Source organism: Tiliqua scincoides, chromosome 5 (genome assembly GCF_035046505.1).
Source record: "Tiliqua scincoides isolate rTilSci1 chromosome 5, rTilSci1.hap2, whole genome shotgun sequence".
NCBI classification, from domain to species: domain Eukaryota; kingdom Metazoa; phylum Chordata; class Lepidosauria; order Squamata; family Scincidae; genus Tiliqua; species Tiliqua scincoides.
The window spans coordinates 1,426,277-1,445,789 of record NC_089825.1 but is presented as its reverse complement, the minus strand read 5'-3'; the positions used below and the strand labels follow the sequence as shown (position 1 = coordinate 1,445,789).

General features: G+C 48.9%; 1 protein-coding gene across 2 annotated transcripts in view; it reads left to right on the top strand.

Moving 5' to 3' along the window:
* The window catches only part of GJC2 (gap junction protein gamma 2), a 67,151-nt gene that overhangs the window by 15,055 nt on the left and 32,583 nt on the right, over positions 1 to 19,513 (top strand). Inside the window, exon 2 of one of the 2 annotated variants that reach the window (XM_066627648.1) lies at positions 1,681 to 1,765. The gene's annotated coding sequence lies outside the window, so the exon portion shown is untranslated. Of the gene's footprint in view, positions 1 to 1,680; positions 1,766 to 7,766; positions 7,835 to 19,513 lie in introns of those variants that run through there. The other variant, XM_066627649.1, reaches the window with a different exon arrangement.

Here is a 19,513-nt window from a genome sequence, read left to right as displayed (position 1 = left end):
GTGGCGCTTGTCATTTAAAGCAGCCTTTTTTAGTTCACGGCCCCCTTCTGAGCTTCATTTCATCATAGGCCGGGCAACTAAGTTTGGGTGGCCTACTAATGTTCCATTTTTTTCCATGTGGCCCTCTAGAAGTATAGCTGCCTTGAGTGCTCTTTTCTGGAGTGGAAAGGCGGGGTATAAATTCTGCAGATAAATAAATAATAAATAAGTATGGTGTGGCCCCTTGGGTGGCTCATGATCAGAACCACTAGTAGAAAGAATGGTGGATGGACTTGAGATGCAGGACCTTTTCTATGATGGCACCAAGGCAGTGGAAAAGTCCTGCCTCATGAAGTTTGCTTGGTGTTCTGAGAGCAGCAGAGACTTTTCTCCTTTTTCCAATGGGCCTTTGTAGATTCTGGTTTATGAATGTCATCATTTTGACCTTCACTGGTTTCTGTACTGATTTTCCCCTTGTAGTTTTAATGCACCATTTGATCTATTTCGCATCCAGCAGTTGCTTTTCTACTTAAGAAAGGCAGGATTGAAATACTGAAAATATAAGTAAACAGAAAATAGTTTTGTTGATGCAGAAGTTGAGAGATATGGCAGGGCGTGCAATACTGAGAAGCAGAAAGCCAGATTTGCTTCTTCTCCCCAACAGTAGAACTTGGGGGTCATCCAATGTTTGGGGTTTGGCAAGGGATGTGGAACAGCCAAAAGGAGTCCTTCATTTCATCACACAGTGCATAGTAGTTTATGGAATTTGTGTCATGAGATCTGGTGTTTGCTTATTTGTTTATCCAGAGATTTCTTTCCTTCATTTCACCCCATAGTGAAGCTTCTGAGCTGGCTCACAATGTAGCAGAAATACCTCATAAAATGCATAACAAAACAAGCAAAAATTAACATTTACAGTTAATCTAAAAAGGCAATAAAAAACAATGAGTAACTGCGGTTTCCAAATCAAGGGAAATGCTTGTTGAAACAAAATAGCAGGTTGACAAAACATTTAAGTTCTGGTGAGTGTTTGCTTATTCGTTTTTCCAGGCCTCAAGTGGGAGTGAGTTCCACAGCCTAGTGGCTGCAGTAGAAAAGCCCCTGTCATGTGTCTTCTCCATTTTTTTCAAAGATGGGGGAACATGGAGCAGGGTCTACTCAGGTGTCGAGCAAAGTGGGTGGGCAGAAGCATGTGGGAAGAGATGACCCTTTGGATACCATGGTCTCAATGGCTTTGAAAGGAAGTTAACCCAAGGGTGCCGCAAGCAAGTAAATGGCAGTTGGTGGCCCTTCTGGGAAAAAAAAATTGCCTGTGGACGTGTCTGTGACACAGGCCTCCCCCTGCCCTCCCAACCACCTCTCCAGCACCACGCTGCTGCTGGCTCTGCTACGAGGAGGCTCCAGGCAAGGCGCCCGGCTCACATCCGCCAAAGCTCGGCCATCTCTGTCCCTGCATCTTGGCTGTGGCACCTTCTGAGCCCACAGTCAGGAGACGACTGTTTCAGAAGTGTGTGTGTGGAGAGAAACCTCTGGACCCAAAAGTACTGGTGCAGTTCTGGGAGTGAGCCTGGTCCCTGCTGCCTGCAACAATGAGACCCTTTCAGAGAGGGCCGTGAAACGATGCCTCATTGTGCCTGGTGGCAGCAGCCTGTGGGTTCCGTTCTTGAAGAATGACGGATTGTTTGTCCTTCTTTCTTTTAGGATCAGAAGTGCAGCCGCCAGCTCCCTTGCGAGAGAGAGAGAGGAGCTGCCACTGAGGACCACCCATTTTTCCTCGCTGGGAAAGGTATGGCATGCACCCCACTTTTACTAATAACAGACAGTTCTCCATCTCTCAAGTTGCAAGGACACCTCCTTCTGCCGCAAGAAGACTCATGGTGTTCTCATTGTGTGCTTGTCACATGCGACGCCCTTTATTCTTTTTCCTCACCCCCCCCATTGTCTTTCCAGTTAACAATAACATGATGAGCTTGGAAAAAACACCACAGAGGAAATAAAATATACACAACAATCATACCACTTCAGGAATATGTTAACGTTCCATTTATCTTGGACTCTCTGCTGGCATCTCCGCTGGCACATTTGCCTTGACCTTTCCGTCATGCCCACCTTCAAAAGGCAGAGATGCTGGCAGCCTGGGAGCTTTGTTTATCCAAAGTGGCGCTTGGCTCAGAAAGTTGACACATCTTTTGTGGATGTTTTGAAGTGCTGTCAGGTTCTTGTGTCTGGCCTTTGTCTTGTGCTGTCCTTTTGGCCACGGCACATGGTTGTTGGCCCTGCTAGGGTTGCTTTTCATTGTGGAAGCAAAGTCAGGAACCCATCAAGCACCAGGCCCTTTAAATCTACTGTCAGACCAAACTTGGAGACTGCTTGAGCGAGCAAGTAGTAGGAATCTGGTTCATATTTGTAATTTTCCATTCCTAGTATGAAAACTGTTATATTCACTGTTGTTGGACCCAGTGGTGTAGCTAGAGGGGGTGCAAAGCACTAAGTTTTGCAGGGAGCCTCACCGCAGCATGCAGGGGGCCCCTCCCCACCCCCCTCGGAGCCATTCTGGGTGATGGGAGCAAAACAAAGGCAAATGCTCCAAAGGGGGGTGGTGGGGAGGGACCCCCTTGCATGCTGTTGCAGTGAGGCTCCCTGCAAAACTTAGTGCTTTGCACCCCCTCTAGCTACACCACTGGTTGGATCTACTAAAAAACTGGTGAAAAAGCAAGGACTTGGTGCACCTGAAATTGCACAACAAAGCCCGATGTGCAAGCAGTGTGCCACAGTGACTTAGATCTGTATAATCCTGCTTACAGAGAGAGTATTCTAGTCTTGAACAAGAAAAATTATGTACAGTTAAGCATAACACACGTGATGCCCAGTGCTTTGAATCTACATTGTAGAACAGTGAGTGCATTGACTTTTGTGGATAAGTGTCCAGAACATTCATTGCTAACCTGTGGAAAGATTTTACTACACACAACCGACTGGGAATTAAACAGGGATATTGGAAATGTGTTTTTTTTTAACCTCTAGCCTTTCTGGGTTGGAGCAATAACTTTTCTTCTTTATAGCCTAGCAAATAGCTTGTGTTGCAAGTACCAAGCTGTGTCTAACTAGGTGGCTTAGGCTGCAATCCTATGCAGACTTTCGTGGGAGTAAATCTCATTGAACGCAGTGGCACATACTTCTGAGTAAACATGCCTAGGATTGCACTGTTAGATAGCTGTTGCCTGGCTTTGGAGTCTCTCTCTCCATGAGTACCAGTTTCACTGCTCTGTAGTTTGCAGAGATCAATGCAGATAAATCCCAGAACAGAAAGGGGACAAAGTTGTGTTTTTTTTCCTGGATCTGAAGGCCTTAGGGATGGACCTCAACAGGTGGGAAACCCTGGCCTCTGGGCGGCCCGCTTGGAGGCAGGCTGTGCAGCATGGCCTTTCCCAGTTTGAAGAGACACTTGGCCAACAGACTGAGGCAAAGAGGCAAAGAAGGAAGGCCCATAGCCAGGGAGACAGACCAGGGACAGACTGCACTTGCTCCCAGTGTGGAAGGGATTGTCACTCCCGGATTGGCCTTTTCAGCCACACTAGACGCTGTGCCAGAACCACCTTTCAGAGCGCGATACCATAGTCTTTCGAGACTGAAGGTTGCCAATACATACCACTTCAGGATACAAGTGGTGGTGGGATTATCTATTAGATGCTCTTCCATTTAAGAAAAAACCCAACTTCCCTGCACATTGGAAATTAGTATGTTAAGGAAAAAGGTTCAGCACAGTTTTCTTCTTGATATGCTAGCTCTCAGTGTGCGGGGCGAAACTTTTATAGAGGACATCCAGACATGCAACCCTGAATCACCATCTCTGTTCAGAAATGGTACATTCCGGAGAGATGTTACCACTTGATTCGTTGTAGTTTGAAAAATCCGTTATGGGTTACAAGCCATGATGTGCATGTGCAACCTCCTGATTTTAGAAATGGGCTAAGCCAGATGCAAGGGAGGGCACCAGAATGAGATCTCTTGTTATCTGGTGTGCTCCCTGGGACATTTGGTGGGCCGCTGTGAGATACAGGAAGCTGGACTAGATGGGCCTATGGCCTGATCCAGTGGGGCTGTTCTTATGTTCTTAACTGACTCATTCTCTTGCCTGAAGGAGAGAGCTCATCCTTCACAAAGTACTGGCTTCAGTATTTGCAAGGAACGAGTTGCCTTGATCTAATTTCTGATCAAGATTTCCATGGCTGGTGCATGTGGGCGCAGTCCTAACCCCCTGTGTCAGTACTTTCCACCACTGACATAAGGGCAACGCAGCTCTGAGGTAAAGAACAAACATTCCCTTGCTTTGAGGAGGCCTCCATGAGTGACACCCAACTGCAGGATGCAGCACATGTCCCGTTGGCACCGCTGTGCCAGTGCTGGAAAGCACTGACATAAGGGGTTAGGATTGCGCCCTAAGTGGCTATGTTTTGATGGCAACTCATTGTTCAGACATGGGTTGTGTGTGGTTCTGACCATGTGGGGAGCTGGATGTGCAGTGAGATGGTCCCTATGCATGTGGAAGTATGCATTAGCATGGTCCCTATGGATGTGGAAATGAATGAATGGCCAGCTAAGCATGTGGCTGTAGCCTGCAGATATCTGGCTCCACACATTAGGACATTTCTGAGCCACAAACACAGTAACATTCTTGCCTCCACCCACCGACATCTGGTAACAAACAAGATCTTTGCAGGTGCCATCAGCTCAGTGGAACTTGTGGACATCACTCACTGGAGCATTGGCGAACCAGTTCCCTATAGAGGCTGCCAGTGGAAATGGATGGAAATGCCACTCCGTGGTGGTGAAAGAGACACGGTGACCTTAGGTCTGAAGCCTCTGATAGAGAGAAGGGGACACAGCAGGCAGCTTGTGTCCTTTGCCTCTTTAGGGTTGAGGTGCAGAAGGGTCCTCTTTAGTCCACCCGTCCTGGTTCTTATTAGCCAGGGCCAAACCCTCTTCTGGTTGGCCTTTCTGGGCTCCTCCAATGAGACCTTCTGGATGTCCCTTGCTAGTGGCACAGTCTCAGCTGCTTTGCACCAGCTTGTTGGTTCCCACGTCTTTGTCATACTGAGCTGAAATATGCCCTTCTCGTTTTGGCCATCTGATCTGCAGTCAGTAACGGGGCGTTACTGCAATTTTCAGGGTCAGAATGGGACAAAATGTTCAGGAGGGGCTTATTGGAGGTGGTAGCAGGAGTCCTGCTTAAGGTGCTGCCACTCTCCCCCTTTCCTGAGCAGGGCATTCTGGGAAAGTAGCAGTGACAAAAGGGGGAGCGGGTGAAATGGTAAGCTGAGTTCTGCACTCTGACCCCTCCTTGCCCCAAATCCAAGCCAGAAGCTCTCATTGGAGCCTTTTGGCTCAGGCTTGCACTCTCCGCATTGATATGTGAGGAATGCAAAACAGCCAGAGACCTGACCTCGGTCCCTCCAGTTTGGCCAATGCAGACGGATGTTCTCGTGACTGTTTTCCTTCTTAACAGCTGTGGCCTTTCCCAATGCTCCAAACACTAGAAGTGCATTTTTAATGGAAAAAGTTCCCGCAGGATTTTGGTTCCAGTGGCATAGCTAGACCGCCTCTATTTTGCTCCCACTGCCTGGAATGGCTCCGAGGGGGAGGGAGCCCTTGCATGCTCCCTGCAAAACTTAGTGCTTTGCACCCCCTCTAGCTATGCCACTGCTGAGAGGTCTTGCATTTATAAGTCTGTAACTTCTGATACATTGGGGATTCAAATACAAAGCTCTATGAGTGGCCAAACTGCACAAAGTCCAAGCCAATCCATTAATACTTGTGTTTTACAGGTGAGGAAGAACAAGGAGCTGGAGAGAGAAGGGATTAGCATAAGGCTAATCATGGCAGATTTAAAGAAAAAAATCTTGCCATGATGCTGTAATGGAAATGTGCAAGATCTCTCCAGGAGATGGGTGTGGCTTCAACAGTGGCCCCTTGCTCTGATAGGCAAGCACAGGGTTAACCCCAGGGCTCTAAGTAGCAGTGGGTGTCCTGCACAGCCGTAGCCACTAGAGCTAACCAGGTCATTAAGGGATAAAAGCAGCACCTAGAGAAGAAAGAGTTTGGTGGGTGTAGAAGGAAGGAGCTTGGACAGATTGAGAGAGCAGAAGGAAGGAGCTTGGCGGAGAGAGAACTAAACTGATGGATTAATGGACTGGCTGAAGGACTACTGGGCCTGCTGACTGACTGATGGACTAACTGGCTAATGGACAGATGGGCAAAAGGACTGCTGGAACAGAGACTGCTGGAGACCATGGAGTTGTTGCTGTGGTGGCTGGAGAAACTGCTGGCAGGAGAGGGGAGAAAGGAGGACCTCTGCAGGTTGAACAGGTGAGCTGCCCTGGTGGTGGGGTTTAGTAGAGCTGCTGTGCAGAACTAGGGCCATTGTTGGGGAATTAAAGTGGGCATAGGTTCTCTAGACAAAGCTTGGACTGCAAATTTTTCAAAATGGATACTTGCTGCTGTTAAATTTCTGAGAGTCAGAAAATCTTGCAGATCTCCATAAAATTACCTTTCGAACTCACCTTATGTAGGACTCTAGCAGACATTCCCAGCCCTCTCCTGCAGCTATAAGGGAATATGGGAGATGCAGGGAGGCTGTCTTGCAGGGAAGCTTACTGACTGACTAGCATTGATCTTCTCAGAAAGTCAGGACAAACAAGAAAATACTTCTTTACCCAGTGTGTAGTTAGTCTGTGGAACTCTTTGCCACAGGATGTGGTGATGGCATCTGGCCTAGATGCCTTTTGAAAGGCATCTAATATGCTTTTATCTGTTTTTAAATTATGTTTTTAATCTGTTTTAACCTGTTGTAAGCCGCCTTGAGCCCCTTCGGGGAGAAAGGCGGGGTAAAAATAAAATCGTCGTTGTCGTTGTTAGACAAACTTCTGAAGGAAATGTCCATCATAGGTTACAGGACATGATGTGCTTGTGCAACCTCCTGATTTTAGAAGCAGGCTGTCTCTGAATGCCAGATGCGAGAGAGGGCACTGGGATGCGGGTCTCCTGTATGTTTCCTGAGGCACTTAATGGGCCACTGTGAGATATAGGAAGCTGGATTGGGTGAGCCTTTGGCCTGATCCAGCAGGTCTCTTCTTATGTTCTCAGGTGAAAGGGTTCCCTGGAGCACAGTTTGAAAACTCTTAGGGTAATGGGTCGAATGCTGGGCTTAAAGAGGGAGATCTGGGTTCATCCCAGAATTGCTGGACCCATTGCGCTCTCTCAGTTCAGCCCATGGTAAAATGGGGAGTGGAACCATGCATACCCTCCTCTGTGTCCTTCACAAGAGGGCAGGGAAAAACTCATACAGTTTCTGGATTTTCTGTAATTGGTTGGGATTGGTTCTCAGTGAATTTCCTAGGCATCAATATGGGGATTTGACAGGCATGCACACAAATAAATGAAGCCAACTCCAGGAAATCTGCAACTCATCTGCATTTAGCAAGTTCATGAGTCAGTCTCTCCAACCACTTCTGCTATTGGAGAGGCAAATGTCCTCTCTTCCCCCCCCCCTCTGTGCCCTTGTTCACTCACTCAGGAAGCCGTCTCCAGCAAAACTCTTGGATCTGAGTCTCCAGACTCTTACAGCGGAAAGGGAGCTTGGTTTGAAGGGATGGGAGGGGGGGAAAGGAAGAGGCATTTCAAAGGTCTGGGCTGGCTTCCCTCTGTCTGAGCCTTCCGGAGAGCAAGTGAGACCCTCCTCTTCAAAAGAAATGGAGATCTAATGCAGAAGAGGCTGCTTTTGGGGGACTGGAGACTCTTAGCAGGCTTGCAAGGAAGATGGGACCCCTTTTCAGAGAGCGAAGGCCAGGAATTCTCTGTATGTTGATTACTCTTTTGTTGCATTTTTTCAGCTGTGTGACAGTCCAGATTCCTTCTAAGAAAGCTTTGACAGTCGCCCCTCTTGCTCCAAATGTTCTGTTCTATCATTTCTGTTCCTTTGAGAGCTTTTGTCCTTGGGACAGAGTGGCGACTGAGGGGCTTGGGAGAGGAGCTGGGGCAGCCCGTCTGGGCTCAGTGAAGCGGTTGTCCTTATGACTGCTCCGGGAGGATTAATGACCCTTCAAGAAACCCAAAACTCTGTGGACCACACCATCAGGGTGCACATTGGAGATCACTGAATGGAGTAACACCTTACCTGTAGGGCACTTTGTAGCAGTGGTGCCGCTAGCAGGGGTGAAGAGCACTAAGTTTTGCAGGGAGTCTCAGCACAGCCTGCAAGGGGCCCTTTAGAGCCAGTGTATGCCTCTGTTTTGCTCCCACTGCCTGGAATGGCTCCAAGGGGGAGGGGCCCCTTGCAGGCTGTGGTGAGACTTAATATTTTGCACCCCCTCTAACTATGCCACTGCTTTGTAGCACTTGTAGTCCAAGTGATCAAAGACTGGATAGATGTCTGCAGCCATGAGGCATGTCTGTGACTGAAGCAGGGGTTCTGCTTTGTGTGAGCGGGGCGGGGACCTAAGCTATGTAGTTACTTTGAGTTAGCTGGAGAAGAGGGAGGTCTTACCTGAATGCCGTGTCAGGGTGGCAAACTAATGGGGATGGGTTTTTCATCTTGCCAGATGTTTATTCATGGTCTAATGGTGGCTGTCTTCTGTAGTGACTTGGCAAAGAACTCTAGCTTCACTGCCCAATCCTAGGCTTGTCTATTCAGAAGGAAGTTCCCCTGTGTTCACTGAGGCTTACTCCTAGGAAAGTGTGTCTAAGATTGCAGCCTGAATGTGCTATCTCTTGTAGACCAATAGGATCTCCTTTTCTGCACAGCTCTGCTGCAAAGGTAACGGGCTTTTAAGCTACACAGAACTCTCCCATAGGCAGGGTTGCTATTGCTTCAGCCGGGTAACACCTGGCACACCTTTGGGACATTTGGCAGGTATTTATTAGTGCAGTGTTTCTCAAACTGTGGGTCAGGACCCACTAGGTGGGTTGCAAGCCAATTTCAGGTGGGTCCCCATTCATTTCAATATCTTATTTTTAATATATTAGACTTGTGTGTGACTGCATTTGGGAAAATGTTACAGATCTGTACTTTTAACAGGCTACTATGTATAAGCTTTTAACAATGATAGTCACTCCTGGGTAAGTGGGTAGGATTGCAGCCTAGGATTGGTAAAAATTTTCCCTGCTTGATGATGTCACTTCTGGTCATGACATCACTTCCGGTGGTTCTTGACAGATTCTCCTTCTAAAAAGTGGGTCCTGATGCTAAACTTTTGAGAACCACTGTATTAGTGCAATCGCAGTAGGAATAAGTCTTTGGAGGGGGAATTGCGTCTGTGGATCAACAGAAGCATCCCTCCCTTTACCAGGTGGTCTAACTTCAGTGCCATTTTGGTAGACCAAAAACTGTGCAGATGCAATGAAAGGGAAGAGACATACAAAACTGATGCTCAGTGCTGCCTACTCTGACCAGCAATGGCTCTCCTGAATCTCTTGTAGTCCTGCCTTGAGGTGCTGCTGGGAACTGAACCTCTGGCCTTCTGCATACAGTGAAAATGAGGACTTTGATTCAGAGGGAAAGCTGCTGTTGGTGTGAAAGACCTGGAAATGTTGGCTCTATGCTATCAATTAAAACATTTGAGAAAAGTATTCTTAGATTGGGAAGGCGTTGCTCTGAGAGAGCAGGCAACTTGCACTATGAGTTCCCCCCTCCCCCAAATTTAGAGGGCTACCTAAGTGGTCAATAAGCAGCCAGTTTTTTCATGTGCTAGAACTTTAAAAATGGTTCCCGAATGTCTATGTGTGTGGAAGGAAATCGGGGCTTTCAACCAATGCGTTTGCTTCATAGAATTCGAAGACATTGAAAAACACATGAGAAAAATCAATGAGAAGGCCAGAAACAGTAAATGCGGTGACCAGTGGCATAGCTAGAGAGGGTGCAAAGCACTAAGTTTTGCAGAGAGCCTCACCTCAGGGTGCAAGCGGCCTCTCCCCTTCAGAGCCATTCTGGGCCCCTAGAGCAAAACGGAGGCTATATTTTCCTTTGAAGGGGAGGGGCAGAGGCTGCTTGCGTGGCACAGTGAGGCTCCCTGAAAAATGAAAAGTGAGGCTTAGTGTTCTGCATCCCCTTTAGCTATGCCACTGGTGGTGGCCTATCAGAAAATTTATTATTTGACTCATTCATAGTTGGGGCCAAATTCAAATTGGTTAAAAAATTTGTCCTCATCTAGTCAAGAGTAGTGTGTTTAAAGGCAGAATTGTTTAATTCTGAGAGCACTGCACCCCCTTCACATACCCTCTAGGGGTGCATGCCCCACATGCCTTATTCTGAAATTTTACATTAACCTTGATACGCTGCTGACCAGTTCCCTGCCTTGCCTGGAAGGCCAGGAGTGGGATACTCAGCCAGTAGACTGGCCTAGGATTTACGAGCATGGCACCCATGGGTGCTCATGGTTCCTCATTCCACTTGGAAAGCTGCTGCCTCCAACACGATCGGGAAAGTGGTTTTGGGTTAATGGTGCAGGTTTGATTTGAACTGGGGACCAAGCTTGTTGGCTCAGAGCTCATTCTCTTCACTGGCACATTATAGTAATTGTGACAGTCAGACGGAAGGTTGCCAACCAACCAACTAGAGGTGTGTGCGCAGCATGCTGCCGCTTGACTTCTGCCTTCTTCAAAGTGGGAAGTGTCTGATTTCAGTGACTTGTTGTCAGGTCTACTTGGGGTTACCAAGAAAGCTGCCTTCTCCTGGGTCAGACCATGCCTGGCAGTTGTTTTCCAGGGTGTGCGGGGCACATGCTGGTAACATTGTCTTATTGGGAGGTTCAGCAGACACATTCTGGATGTGGGAATGGCTGTTTTTCTCTCTGCAGGATGATGCCCACAACACCCAAAAGGTGCATGTCTGAAGTAAGACGAGAGTGGAATGGTTGCGTTAGCCCTCCTATCTCGTGATTTGGTCTGCTGACTCTGGTGAAGTCAGGAGGCCAATCAGTACGCAGGTGGGAGGCCAGGTGGTGCCTCCAGGTAAGCCTGTAGCTCACTGGCAGAGCACATGCCCTGCATGCCAGACTTCCGGGTTCAGCCCTTGGCAGTTCTGCTGAGAAGGGTCTTGAGGAACACAGCTGGGAAAGGAGTTCAGCCTGAGAGGTGCTGCCAGTGCTGAGCTGGACTGAGTCCTCGTAAGCATGTTCTGTAGGCACTCCAGAGGCTTTCTGGAGGAAGAGCAAGCGATGAGTGTGAGCTACTGCACACCCATATATGTGTGTATATACTCTCCTTGTGTGGACCTGCAGTGCAAAGCTGTCCTGGGCCCCAGGAACTGAGCCTTTTATAACTTTTGAAAAGAATCTCCTCCACTGATAAGAATATATATTTATACTGCATTTGTGACCGTGACTGCAATCAGTGCTTTAAGAAACTGATTTGCATGCGGTTAAAGCAGTGATGCAGCTAGAGGGGGTGCAAAGCACTGTGCGCTGTGGAGGCTGTGCATTTGCCTCCAGTTTGCTGCCACCCCCAGATGGCTCCAAGGGAGAGGGGCTGCTTGCGCGGTACGTTCAGGCATCTGCAAACCTTAGTACTTTGCACCCCTGCTAGCTACGCCACTGGGTTAATGCACCAAGTGGGAAAGGAGATGCAGGGTGAAGGCCCATGGCGCTGAATGTTCACGGAGGGGCAGAAGAGGAGGAGGAGGAGGGTGGAGTGTCTGCCTCTGTTCAGGAAAGGCCTGGAAGCAGCACAGTGGCATCTGGAAGCTGTTAAACTGTTTGAAGGACTTGTTTCTCTCTCTCCCCCCCCCCCCACATTCACCCTCACCTCCTGAGCTGGTAACTGTTTACTGTGAGGGACTGGATGTTAAGGGTAGCTGAATAGAACAATGCACCTTTCTCAGAAAGGGGCAGAGAAGGCTTGTTTCAGACATGCAGGAATGGGGCGGGGGGGGGGCTGAGTTTGGTGGGACTGAGAGAGGGGAGGGCTTACAGAGGATGCAGCTGGGGACAGGTAGTTGATTTTCAGATTGGTATAACAAAGGCATTGTGCTTCTTTCTGTTCTCCCTCTGCTGCCTCTTGTTGAATTTAGCCTCTTGTTTATGAGGGACAATCACAACCTGTGGATAGAGGCCACGTTCTGTGGCATACCAGTTCACACTACTGGTGTGACCGCATGCTTCTCTGCAAAAAACATTCAATGCTCATGAAAAGCTAGCATGTTGCGGAGGGGGGAGGCAAGACTAGAACCTTCTTCCTGAGTTGCTGGCTTTCTGTGTGATGCACACCTGAGCAAGAAACACAGGCCAACACACATTTTGCTTCCTTAAATGTTACACCAATTCCTGGGTATATTTGGGGTGCTGATTCCAAAAATGGCATCCGTTTTGCCCTATCACGTCTAGTTTTGGAGACACAACATAGCCTCTTTAGTGAATGGTTCAAGCTTGAACCATTCACTAACAAGGCTATACTAGAGCTCCAAAACTAGACGTGATAGGGCAAAACGGATGCCATTTTTGGAACTGGCACCCCAAATTCATATCAAACCACCAAGTTTGTGAAAAACTTTTCTGACCCTCAATTTTGTAGGCCTGTGAAATCAGCGTTTCCCATATACACTGATGGGTTCTGAGCTGTCTGCGATGGATCAGGAGAGACATATTGGGGTGCTGGTAAACAACTCTATGGATGCCTCATTAAAAAAGGAATTGAGAATAAAACATCCAATATTTTTATGCCATTGTTCAAAGTGATAGTAAGACTGTACCTGGAGTACTGTGTCCAGTTCTGGTTGTCACATCTTAGAAAGAATATAGAATAGAACTAGAAAAGATGTAGAAGAGAGCGACCAGAATGATTATTGGGTTTGGACTCCTCTCTTATGAAGAAAGGCTCCCACGTTTGGGGCTCTTCGGTCTAGAAAATATGCACCGGAGGGGGGAATATGACTTGTACAATTATGCAGGGGATGGATAGAGGGATGTTCTTTTCCCTCTCACACAACACCAGAACCAGGAGACATCCACTAAAATTGAGTGTTGGGAGAATTAAGCCAGACAAAATAAAATATTTCTTTATCCAGTGTGTAATTGGTCTGTGGAACTCCTTGCCACAGGATGTTGTGATGGCCCCTGGCCTAGATACCTTTAAAAGGGGATTGGACAAACTTAAGGGGGGAAAGTCCATCACAAGTCACAAGAGAAGATGACTCTGCTGCCTGCAGGTTTAAGAGGCAGCCTACCCTGCGGATTGCTGGGTACTCGGGAGTGCCAACAGGATGCAGGGATCTTGTCTTGTGTGCTCCCAGAGGCACCTGGTGGACCACTGTGAGATGCAGGAAACTGGACCAGGTGGGCCCTCGGCTTTTTTGGGTGTGCTGGTAAGAAACCTCTTCCCGTGTGCAGGAAGCATTTCTGTGCTACTGGATTAAAGGGGTTGAGAAGTGGTTTCCTCGGGGATCCCTGAGAAATCCCTGAGTTCTGTGAAGAGGCCAAGGGATTTCTGACAACTTTCTCAGAACTCTTGTTCAACTACAGTTCCTGGGATCCTCTGCTGGAAACTGTGACCATTGTCATGGGGCTTTCCCTGACCCCGAGGGTGATGGCCGTGACAACCGTGACATGAAATCATGACACGGACCCCATATGTTTGTGGTGCGTCTTGCTGTGGAAGAAACTGCAGCAGGCGATGCTGTCCCAAACATCCCTGTTGCTGGCAACCTGGGGACCGGGGCTCTGAGCGCTCCTTGCTCCCCAGATGCCTGCCCAGCACCGCCAGGTGGAGCGCTTCTCCCAGCACAGCATCCCTGCTGCACAGCCTCAACTTGGCTTCATGAACAAAAATTCGGCAAGTGACTCAAAGGAAAGTTATGGGAGCCCCAGGAATCGAATGGGGCCGAAGTGAGTCACAACTGTGGTTGCAGCAGAGCAGCTGAGTGGACAGGAGATTGGCAGCTCTGCCATGCAGACACGTGGGCATGTTTTAAGATGAGCCATTTCCTTCGTGTAAGATTCAGAAAAACCAGTGGGGGCTGACTCAGTTCCAGGGCATGTTTTTGCATGTGCAATGCTTTCTGTGCCTCTCTTTCTCCCCCCCCCCACCGCTCTTGCACTCAGAGTTCATGCACATGGAAACAGAAGCAGGCATCAAGCTGTGTGTGTGTGTGTGGGGGGGTGAACTCTGGTTCCTCCCCCCACCAAAGCATTTGCTCATCAGCCAATGCCTGTATTGATTCCAAAGTAAAAGTTGCCTCTTCCCTGTGACTCAGTTGCACTGTGTGTGTGTGTGGGGCGGGGGCTTTTACCTAAGATTCTTTTTTTCCTTTTTTCACTTAAACATTGATTCTGAGAGGGGTGACCTTGTGACTAAGGCAAGGGGTAGCTTTGTGATTGACTAATGGTTGTGTCAATCAGCACTGAGCAAATCCAAGAAGAGCTCAACTGGATCAGGCCAACGGCCCATCTAGTCCAGCTTCCTGTATCTCACAGTGGCCCACCAGATGTCTCATCCTGGTGCCCACCCTTGCACCTGGCATTCAGAGCCACCCTACTTCTAGAATCAGGAGGTTGCACATACCCATCATGGTTTGTAACCTGTGATGGTCTATTTCTCCAGAAATCTCTCTAATCCCCTTTTAAAGGCATCTGGGCCAGATCCATCACCACATCCTATGGCAAGGAGTTCCACAGTTCCAGTGACTTCTTATACCTTCTCAGACAGAATTTTATGAGATGAGAAAATGTGGTGCAAATGCAGGCAGTGTGCTTCTGCAAGAGGTGCAGCACTGAAACGCCGTATTCAGGTATGACAATTGGGCAGTCTTACTAATTGACCAAGCAGTTGGACAGTGCTGCTTGATGCCCTCTCTTGTGCATGGACAGACATTTAAACGTGCAGGCAGTTGGCATGTTCAGAACGACTGAGAAGCTGGGCCACTGGCCAGAGAGGTCTCATTTCTCCTAACAGCCTTGGAGAAAAAGAAGGCAACATGGCCAAGATTCACACTGTCCACTCATTGGAGGAGGCTGTGTGTGCCCTCTTTTTTAATGTTCCTCAACACTGTTTTTCCCTTCAAGATGGTGAGCCCTCTGAGTCAGGACTGCTCCTAATATGAAGGGCAAAAACAGTGCCTGCCACCTTGGGCTCATCCACGTGAGGAGGGGAAAGGCAGGATGCACATACGTTTATCAGTAATTTAAGCCAGAGCTTCCACTACCAACCAGATGCTTTGGGGGTCTCAAAAATGGCACCCAGTGTTCACTCTTTTTTGTTATTTATCTGATTTTGGAATAAACGAATGACGAACCAAGCGCAAGCCGGGCCCTCCTTTGCAGTGGCATAGCTGGAGCGGGTGCACAGCACTAAGTTTTGCAGGCACCTCACATGTCACGCAAGTGGCCTCTCCCCCCCTTCCCCTTCAGAGCCATTCTGGGCTGCTAGAACAAAACATAGGTGCAGTGATGTGCCTGCAGAACGTAGTGCTTTTTGCACTCCCTCCAGCTATGCCACTGCAAAGGAGGGCCCTGCCTGCCCACACTGTCTACCTGACAGTAGCAGGGAACATTCATGTGCCTGTGCTTGGAAGCTGTTTGCTGAATAGACAGGCACACACTCGGTGCTTGTCATTTCTCCCATGAGGTGCTGGGGCTGTTTCCTTGGAGGAGAAGGAAGGACATATGCACTGGGACTGTGGTGTGAGCAGAAGGGGTTAAACATCCTTCACCGTGTCACAATCCGGATCCTGAGTGCCCGTGGCTGTTATTCCTTATGTTGCTGCTGAGCCCCTCTGCCAAAGTCTCTGGTTAGAGTTTCCTGGCACATCACCAAGGCAAATTGCCAACACCTTTCCAGGCTTTTCTCAATTCATGTGTTGAGAAATTTGGTTTCCTTTTTCCTTCTGTTTGCCATTCAGGCCCCAGAGTGGCCTTGCAAAGTGGGCCCAGCTGCCTCTAGCCCAGTACCCACCAACCGAAGAGCCCACGGGGACCCCGACGCAGAGGGTAGCCAGGATGGCCGTCCCTCTGTGCCTCTTTTTTAGAGGTAAAGGGATGGCAACATGCAGGCATGCCCAGAGCCCGGAAAGGCTCTGCCGGCGAGTGGAAGGGGCCGCTTCCACTGTGTGTTGCACCCCCCACGTCTGTGACACAGGGTGGTGGCACTTCTCTGTGGCTGGTGGCTGCCACCCCCACCCCCACAGTGCCCTCAGAACAACAATATATGATGAGATAACATTGTTCCAAGAGATAGTGTAGGTAAGAAAAATGTTTGCCGCTTGCACCAGAGAAGCTGCACTGTGAACCAGGCAGTGGTGGTGAGATGAGAGGTGGTTTCACATGCTCTTGCGCACTCTTTCTCTCTCGCTCTTGTGCACTTGGAATTTGTGGTCCAAGAGAACTTATTTACGCCGCATCATTTGGTGCACATGATGCCTTGTGGCATTAGACCAGCAGCATATGTATTTATTTTCATGTTCTTAACCACACCCTTCTGTGTTGAAGAGCCCGAGGTGGCTCAGGATGAGCAAAACCCATTTTAAAAATGCAGTATCCAAAACACAGGAAGACCGTTCAGCAAAACAGGAAGATGGATCCCGGCTCTTGAGGTGCCTGCAAGGGAGAAGGGACTGTAGGAAAACGGCAGAGGGCTGATACCGTATTGGGGAGGGAAGGACACAGGCAGGCAAAAGCCAATAGACATGCCTAAGCTCAGATTCAGTTGGGTGAATGGGTGAAGCCAAAGGCTGTATAGAGAAGGGGGGTTGTGTGTGCACCACATCTTGTGTGTGTAAACAACAAACGTGTGCAGCATGCTTCATAACTCAGCTATATGTCTGTGAATGCCCTTCAGTATGTTCATGGCCAGTGGCATAGCCAGAGGCGGTGCAAAGCACTAAGTTTTGCAGGGAGCCTCACTGCAGCGTGCAAGGGGCCCCACCCCTCCCCCTCCCCTTTGGAGCCATTCCAGGTGGTGGGAGCAAAATGGAGCATTGCGTTCACCTCCATTTTGCTCCCACCGTCCAGAATGGCCCTGAAGGAGAAGGGCCACTTGCATGGTGTGTTCAGACACTTGCAAAACTTAGTGCTTTTCACCCCCTCTAGCTATGCCACTGTTCATAGCCAGGCAAATTCTTGGACATCTTCCATACATCCACCCCATGCATGTGGGCAGATATACCCTACACATGCATCAAGTCCAAAGGGCGCTTCTAGGTTAAGGGACTGATGTGCAGGGACAATGGGTGTGCTGTACAAGAGCGTCTCTCTCCTCCGTGACCAGCAGCACAGCCTGCAGTCCTGAAGAGAGAGAATCATCTTCTTCCCCCCCCTCCTCCCTGGAGTGGGGCAACTTCTGACAGGATTGCAGTGCACCCAGGCACATGGCCTCCAGAGATTAGGCTTTCAATGGGCCAATTGTGGATTCGAGATAAAGATGCTCTTGTCTCAGATTGGCTGTGTCCAGGGGCTCTCCGCTATCTGGCCATGAAATGTAGGCACAAATCATTTTCTTAGCAATGGGATGGAAGAAGAAAAAGAACGCCTGAGTTGTGATGCTTGCATGCCATCTCCTTCTCCACACAGAAAGTGTTAGAACTTGACCACAGCTTGGTCTGGGACTGCTCACAATTGGATTTTTGTACTGCTCTCTCCAGAGCTGCAAAGTTGGGCTTGTGGTTTTGGATGCTGATGGGAAGGCAGATTCAAAAGGAGGACTGATGTGTTGCCAGAGTTCCAGATGCTGTTAATATGGATCAGGGCTTGACTAACCTCAGCATCACTCAGATGGCCACCATCCATTCCTGGTCCGTTTGGAGCTTCAGGATGCCTGACCAATGTCCAAACCGAGCAGGAGTGGACAGATAAGTTGGATGTTCCAGATGCTGGTAGCTTGATCTTATGTTCCAGTAATTTGGATCACGTGGGAGAATCGCACAGTATTTGTTCTTGCCTTGGTAGTGGAGGGTTGCTGGGTCTCTGGTCTGTTTTGGTCTCAGCTGTTCTGGGAGTCCTAGTTAATGCTGCTGCTGCTGAAAGACTTTCTCAAATGGATCTGGAGAAGAGAGAAACTTTGCCTTGACATTTTGAGTAAGTGTCAATTAAGATGTGTAGGTAGAGCAGGGGTCCTGCTGTGGTTGAATGAACTCCTCCAGTTCTTTGTGCATTGCAACATTTTTTTTTAAACATACAGCCGTCAGCTAAGAGGACCTTCAAGAAGCTTCTAGATTACAATGCTGAGTCTGGAAATAAACCCATCTGGGAGAGGCATGACTGTAGGAGGTGGTTTTGGGCAGGGGCCCACAAAGTCTGGCTGGCTTTGGTGGCCAGGTCAAAATGTGTGACTGTCAGGACCCTGTCTGTATCGTTCAGCCTAATCCTATGCGCATCTACTCAGAAGTAAGTCCTGCCATGTTAAATGGGGTTTCTTCTCAGGTAAGTGTACCATCTTGTGCCATTCCTCTGTGTGAGGTCGGAACAATCTCTGGCTTCCCTTCCTTCAGCCCCAAATTTGACATTGTGTTGCATCAGGGTGGGTGGGTGTCTGTGCAAAAAGTAATGGTGGCCATCAGTAGAAACTGCTGCTGTCACAAGTGCCACCTGTGAAAGATAGGCGTTGGCAAGGGGAGAGAATAGTTTCAGCCCCAAATACCTGCTGCCTGAATGTGGCCAATGCTTATTCAGGAGACCTTTTGGCTCAGCACTGATTTGGAGATCTGCTTTGTGCTTCAGTCATAGGTAGCTGAGTCCTGGAATACAGTGACTTGCTTAAAGCCACATAGCCACAGGTTGCTGGATCACACTGTGAGCATCTCCTGCTCACCAGCTTCTATCAGACATGGTTTCCCCCTTGTATGCCACAATAATGTATGAAGCCTGCAGCCAAGTCTTTTTTCTTTTCTTTTTTTTCCTGTCCTGAGCTCTTTTGATTCTTTCCAGGGTTGGCAAACCCTGTTTGGGAGGGGCAGTGGGAGGGGCAGGCCCTGTTTTCGAGGGAAGTTTGTGCAAAGCAGTTGGTGTGGTCACCCTGAAACCAAACAGCTTCCACGGGTGCAAAAAACAGAGGCAGGGCTTTCGTCCAGGAATCAGGGTGAGGGCCGCGGAGGCTCAGGAATGTGGAGAGAGGCTTTCCAAGTGAGAAAAGCCACATTGTCCTGACTCTTGATTAGGGGGAGACCTCCAGATGAGTTGCCAAAACAAACATTTGCAGAGCGGGCCGAGGTGGTCCAAAGGAGGGGTTGCAGGATGCAGGCGTGTTGGCACGCAGAGGATGCTGGACTCATTCAGTGACTGGAATGAATGTGGGGGCTGCCCAGCCTTGCTTGTGGAGCAGCAAAAACCTGCTCCATGTTCGGTCCCAATGAGGGAGGGAATCGCCCTCTGCACAGAGCCTCACACCAGATTCTGTCTGCTGCTTGACTTCTGTGGTTTATTTCCTTTCCTGGGATGTGCTTTCCCTGTTTCCAGCCACAAACATCCAGGGTGCCTGTAATCCTGCAGTCTGGCCTGGAGCAGTGGCGTAGCTAGAGGGGGTGCAAAGCGCTAAGTTTTCCGAAGGGGAGGGGCCGCTT